Consider the following 6,619-nt stretch of genomic DNA (forward strand, 5'->3'; position numbering starts at 1 on the left):
GAATACTGGAGTGGGTTGCCATTTCCTTTTCCAAAGGAATCTCTTAAACACCTCCATTTCTAGCAATTTGTTTTCTAAAAAGTTGTGTATGCATTTAAAAGAACACTTGTATGAAAGAATACCAAACAACCAGGAAATCAGGAAATGAGTCAAAGTTGCCTTTCCTTTATCACCCACTCCATAGTAAGAAGTGACCTTGAAACTCTAGCCTTTGTGGTTTATAAGAACTATAACATTTTAATTTCCTGCTTGTTGTTGACATCAGGCTAAACCCTCTTTTCCCCAGATTTTATTTACATCTCAGTATATCTATGACATCATTTTAACTCCCAAAACCTCAGACATCAGGTTTTTTCAGGTGCTGGACGTGAAAATCTTTTATCTTAAAGACTTAAGGATGGTAGTGGACCAAGGGTTTCTGACTAATGTTCCAGGGGCCAAATGACAGGTTAGGTAGAGAAGCTGGCTTTACTGCCACGGTGAGCTGCTCCTGGCCACTGAGGATGGGGTGGTGCCTACCGTAGGAGTGGCTGCAGCCTGCCTTGTTAAATGACCACACTCCAAGGTCAGTTTCTCCGTTTTTTTGTGTGTGTGTGTGATTCAGAAATTCCCTATGATTCATCCAATTAGCAAATAAATAAACTCAGGGGATATTCATGCCAAGCATGCTCAGATCAGATCAGATCAGTCGCTCAGTCGTGTCTGACTCTTTGCGACCCCATGAACCGCAGCACGCCAGGCCTCCCTGTCCATCACCAACTCCCGGAGCTCACTCAGACTCAAGTCCATCGAGTCAGTGATGCCATCCAGCCATCTCATCCTCTGTCGTCTCCTTCTACTCCTGCCCCCAATCCCTCCCAGCATCAGAGTCTTTTCCAATGAGTCAACTCTTCACATGAGGTGGCCAAAGTACTGGATTTTCAGCTTTAGCATCATTCCTTCCAAAGAAATCCCAGGGCTGATCTCCTTCACAATGGACTGGTTGGATCTCCTAGCAGTCCAAGGGACTTTCAAGAGTCTTCTCCAACACCACAGTTCAAAAGCATCAATTCTTCGGCGCTCAGCCTTCTTCACAGTCCAACTCTCACATCCATACATGACCACAGGAAAAACCATAGCCTTGACTAGATGGACCTTTGTTGGCAAAGTAATGTCTCTGCTTTTGAATATGCTATCTAGGTTGGTCATAACTTTCCTTCCAAGGAGTAAGCGTCTTTTAATTTCATGGCTGCAGTCACCATCTGCGGTGATTTTGGAGCCCCAAAAAATAAAGTCTGACACTGTTTCCACTGTTTCCCCATCTATTTCCCATGAAGTGGTGGGACCGAATGCCATGATCTTCGTTTTCCGAGGAGACTAATCTACAAACCATTCTCATTTATTCATTGAACAACAATTTACTGAATGCCTGTTCTGTGCAAGGCACTGGGAATGGCAGTGACCACCAATGAGTCACTGCTCTCCTAATGTTTAAATCTACTAAGAAATCAGACAATGATAAAGTTCATTTTCAACAGTGGTGGTAGTGATGGAAAGGCAGAAGTAAAGGGACTCAAGATAAATTTAGGCAGCTGAGTCTACAGCACTTGCTGATGCGGAAGCTGAGAGATGCAGAGAGAAACAAGTGTGGAAGAGAAAGCCAGATGCTCATGTCTTAATGTTCATTGGAATATGAAAGTGAAGGTGTTAGTCGCTCAGTTGTGTCTGACTCTTTACAAGCCCACCAGTCTGTAGCCCACCAGTCTCCTCTGTCCATGGGATTCTCCAGGCAAGAAAGTTGCAGAGAAGAAGCCAATCCTGACTGCATATTAGAACTGCTTCTTTGACTTGCTTTTCATTGCTTTTGTTATTCTAATCATCCAGAACAGCCTGCCTCAGAGAATCCTGGCCTCTAGTAAACTGAAGTACCTTTGTTCAGAACTCTATCCGCCAGTAGGTGGCAAGGAAGAAGTTAGCATATCCCTTGCTTGAGGCTGGTCATTCTGGGAGATGTTTGCAAGATTCATGGCCTTTATACTTTGCTTCCTATCTCGCCCCATCTCTGATCTATCAAAGAACTTGGCATCCAGACCCCAACAAGATGGTAATTTTGAGGCACTAGCCTGCCATCTTCTCAGTCAGCTGGTTCCCTGATTAAAGTCTCTTCCTTACCTCAAACTCTGGTCTCTCGGATTCATTGGCCCATCGTGTGGTGAGCAGATAGAGCTTGGCCTCAGTAACAAGAATACTGGAGTGGGTAGCCATGCTCTTCTCCAGGGGATCTTCCCAAACCAGGGATCGAACCCAGGTCTCCCGCACTGCAGGCAGATTCTTTACCGTCTGAGCCACCAGGGAAGTAAGGCCCTAAATATTCAGGTCCCCACTTATACCTCCATCATCATCATAAATCATCATATTATAATCTCTATAAGTTTCATTTGATTTTTCTCCACTGCAAAGCTTAGCCTGGAAGATTCTTTCTGCCTGTAAACAGCTCTCTGCACAGCCAGTCAATGATGCTCATCTTCCAAATTTCAGTTTAAAAGTCCCTTCTAGGGGGAAAATGTCCCTGCTTCGCAGAGGAAGGCCAGTTCACCCCATCATATATTGCTGTAGTATCTTGCTTTTCTCCTTTTAACCATGCATCTCACTTTTGATTCCTTCTTTTGTTTCTGTTCTTCCCACTTAAGATTTATTTATTTACTTACTTTTGTTATTTAAAACATAGGCTGTCCCCCCTCACTGGATATAAATTTCATGCTTACTTCCAGTTCCTAGTGTGTGGTCCACAGTCTGCCATAGTGTTTGAGAATGTTTGTTAAACATAAAGAAAGACATACAGTTTTTCTATATTTTAAAAAACTTTTGAAACTATAGGCAAAAAGAAGAAGGAAATAAATAAATAACCAGGACTAGTTATCTTTTTTTTTTTCTCTAGACACAAATTGGTTAGATAACAAAGTATTTCATACGTCATTTTTTATTGATTCCATGGAGACTGAAATCTCTCTCTGTCCTCATTATTACATCATTAGTGTCCTTTCTTCCCTTGGACATACATATCCATAACAGAATTATAGAATTCATAAGTTATGGGGAGTTCCCTGATGGTTAGAACTCTACGCTTCCACTCCACAAGGCACTGGTTTGATCCCCGGCCTGGGAACTAAGATTCTTCAAGATGCCAAAGATTTTCAAGATTTTTTGGGGACAGCCAAAAAATTAAAAAAAAAAAAAGAATTCATAAGTTAAAGATAACTTTTTGATAGATTAAATTTTGCATTGCTAGCTTCCTGATGAGTATAGAGCGCTGTGTTAGAGGGAGCTTTCTCCAAAATAGACTACAGGGTATGTAGCTCCTGGGAAGAGCTTGAGCAGAAACTGATTAAGAACAGATTCTTGTTTGAATGAAAAGTTTGTGTTACTTTGGTCCGGGAGCCACCTCTATCCTCGCAAGCTTTCACCCCACAGCAGCCCATGTCACTGGCCTGTTGAAGGCTTCCCTGTGGTCCTCACACCCTTCCCTTATCCACCAGGTGCAGGAGCCACTGTGCCTGGGAGCCCACTATACTTTTAGAGGCCCACATAAAGGTTTCATTTCTTTTAAAATATCAAATGAAAAAGATAACTTTTAAGTCAAAGAAAATATTTTAATATGTAATATTAACATGTTTATGTTAATATAGCCATAAGCTATAGTTTTTAATATATATTTTTGCATGTGTAGAGGAAGAGGTGCATGAAGGCCTGGAAAACATTTCGGAGGGAGAGGGATAAATTAGGACTGTGACATTAACAGATACAGGGGAAGGAGAGGGCGGGAAGAATTGAGTAAGTAGCACTGACATATATATACTATCATGTGTAAGACAGACAGCTGGAGGGAAGCTGCTGTGTAACACAGGGAACTCAGCCTGGTGCTCTGGGATGACCTGCGGGGGGAAGCAGGTGGGAAGGAGATAGAGGTTCAAGAGGGGGCTATATGTGTGTGTGTGTGTGTGTGTGTGTAATGATGACTGATTCAAGTTGTACGGCAGAAACCAACATACACTGTAAAGCAGTTTCCCTCCAATCAAAAAAAAACCATATACACGCTGCTATATATAAAGCAGGATAAACAACAAGGATCTACTGTATGGCATGGGGAACTAGAGTCAATATCTTGTAATAACCTACAATGGAAAAGAATCTAAAAAAGAATATATATATATATACATACACATATAAAACTGAATCACTTGTTGTATACCTGAAACTAACCCAAGATTGTAAGCCATCTGTACTTCAACCAAAAAAATTGAAAGCAAAGAAAAAACCTCTCCGGGGGACGGGAGGTGGGATCAGTCACTTTGACCTCTCCTCCTGGAGCCAGTGTATTGTTTCAGGGCTGCTTTGCCCCTTATTTTGAGTGTTTATTGGGATTTCCTCTTTAACGTTTCTCATTGTTCTGAAAGTACAGGATATGACACGGTTCAGTTACTAGAACAGACCTCTATTATTTCTATGACCAGAATGTGAATATCCAAACTACTCCAGACTTAGGAATAGTCAAAAGCCCACAGTCCTCTTGACTGGACCCGCCTGTGCTCACCCTGTTGATCTGACATGAACTCTGTCATCAAGGTGGGTGCTGGCACCAGAGGAAGTTTGAAAAAGAGCCCATGTCTGAATTATCCAAGAACACACAGAAGTGTACTTGCATATGTATGGCTGAATCCCTTAGCTGTCCACCTGAAACTATCACAACATTGTTAATCGGCTATACTCCAATACAAAATAAAAAGTTCAAAACAAAACAAAAAAGAACACAGAAGTGCTTTTCCCTTGGGTAAAGTGGGCAGAATTTGCTATGATAATAGCAGCTTGTTGGTTTGAATCCATTTCCCTTTAGAGGAGCCCCAGAAAAGACCCTGATGCTGGGAAGGATTGAAAGCAAGAGTAGAACGAGATGGAAGACGATGAGATGCTTAGACAGCATCACTGACTCAATGAACATGAGCTTGAGCAAACTCTGGAAGATGTTGAAGGACAGGGAAGCCTAGTGTGTTGCAGTTGATGAGGTCGAAAAGAGTCTGACGCAACTTAGCAACTGAACGACAGAGCCCCAGAAATCTTGTGTGATTTTTGTTGTTGCTGTTCCTGTAACACATTTTAACAAAACTTGGATAACTTTAGACCCTGTATTATATACAGTCCTCTCGATCATTTCCATCTGGCTCCCCTTTCCAGGCCTCTTTGCTCTGCTGTCTCGAACTTTCCAATACAGTCTTCCACCTTCTCCCAGAACTTTTAATTCCATTCCATTCGCCTATGTGAAATCAGCATGAGCCTCAGGGAAGCAAAGTAAATCCTTCTCTCTTTGCTTTTACAGAAAAATCTGTATGGCAGAGGAATTCTGTGCTGGGAAAAGTTGCTTGTTATCATGGAAAATGATGTTTCTGAAAGTCTCTTCTTCAACAAACGAAGGTGTCAGGACTGCAGCAAAGGGTCCCAGGTCCCAGGTCCTAGCCTGTCTAATACTCAGGTGAATTTTGTTTTTTCATAACAGGAGGAGTGTTGCCGGTCAAAACCTAGGTCTTCTCTGCCCACCGAAGCCGAATAAGAAATACAAAGACAGAATTTGGAAGAAATAGAAAGGTGGCTTTAATTCTCAGCCAGCAGAGAGGGGAACACAGTAGGTTCTTGTCTCAAAAACTGTGCCCCACTCCATGAGGAGTCTAGGGCTTCTATAAGAGGAGGGCTCCCGGTCAGGAGTTGGCGATGGGGAACAAAGGTATTAGGATCTTGATTTCTTCCTCTTGCATTGTTTCAATGACAGTCATAGGCTGGCATCAGTAATCCAGTAATTGAATCTGGTATTTCGGTGTCTCTGCTGCCTTCTTTCTGATATGTAAAAAGAAGAACTATAAGGGGAAGAGTGTTGTAAGGGTAAACACCAGAGACAGGATTTATTTAGCACAGAGTCAAATGAAAGCCTGTCCAATTCTTTGTGATCCCATGGACTATACACATACAGTCCATGGAATTCTCCAGGCCAGAATACTGGAGTGGGTGAAAATGAAAGTGAAGTTGCTCAGTCGTGTCCGACTCTTTGCGACCCCACAGGCTGTAGCCTACTAGGCTCCTCCATCCATGGGATTTTCCAGGCAAGAGAACTGGAGTGGATTGCCATTTCCTTCTCCAGGGGATCTTCCCAACCCAGGGATCGAACCCAAGTCTCCCGCGTTGCCAGCGGATTATCAGCTGAGCAACAAGGGAAGCCCAAGAATAATCGAGTGGGTAGCCTATCCCTTCTCCAGCAGACCTTCCCACCCAGGAATCCAACCAGGGTCTCCTGGATTGCAGTCGGATTCTTTACCAATTGAGCTATCAGGGAAGCCCATCTGCCTGCAACGCTGGAGACCTGGGTTCAATCCCTGGGTCCAGAAGAGTCCCTGGAGAAGGGAATCGCAACCCACTCCAGTATTCTTGTCTGAAAAATCCCATGGATAGAGTAACCTGGCAGGCTGCAGTCCACGGGGTCGCGGAGAGTCAGATACGACCTAGCGACTGAAAAAAAAAAAAAAAGGAGGGCTGACTGCAGACCCTGGTCATCAAGTCCTTCTGCTTTTGGTTCAGTTCCACAAGTCCTAAAGTTTAT

Source organism: Bison bison, unplaced genomic scaffold (genome assembly GCF_000754665.1).
Source record: "Bison bison bison isolate TAMUID 2011002044 unplaced genomic scaffold, Bison_UMD1.0 scf7180017864390, whole genome shotgun sequence".
Classification (NCBI taxonomy): Eukaryota; Metazoa; Chordata; class Mammalia; order Artiodactyla; family Bovidae; genus Bison; species Bison bison.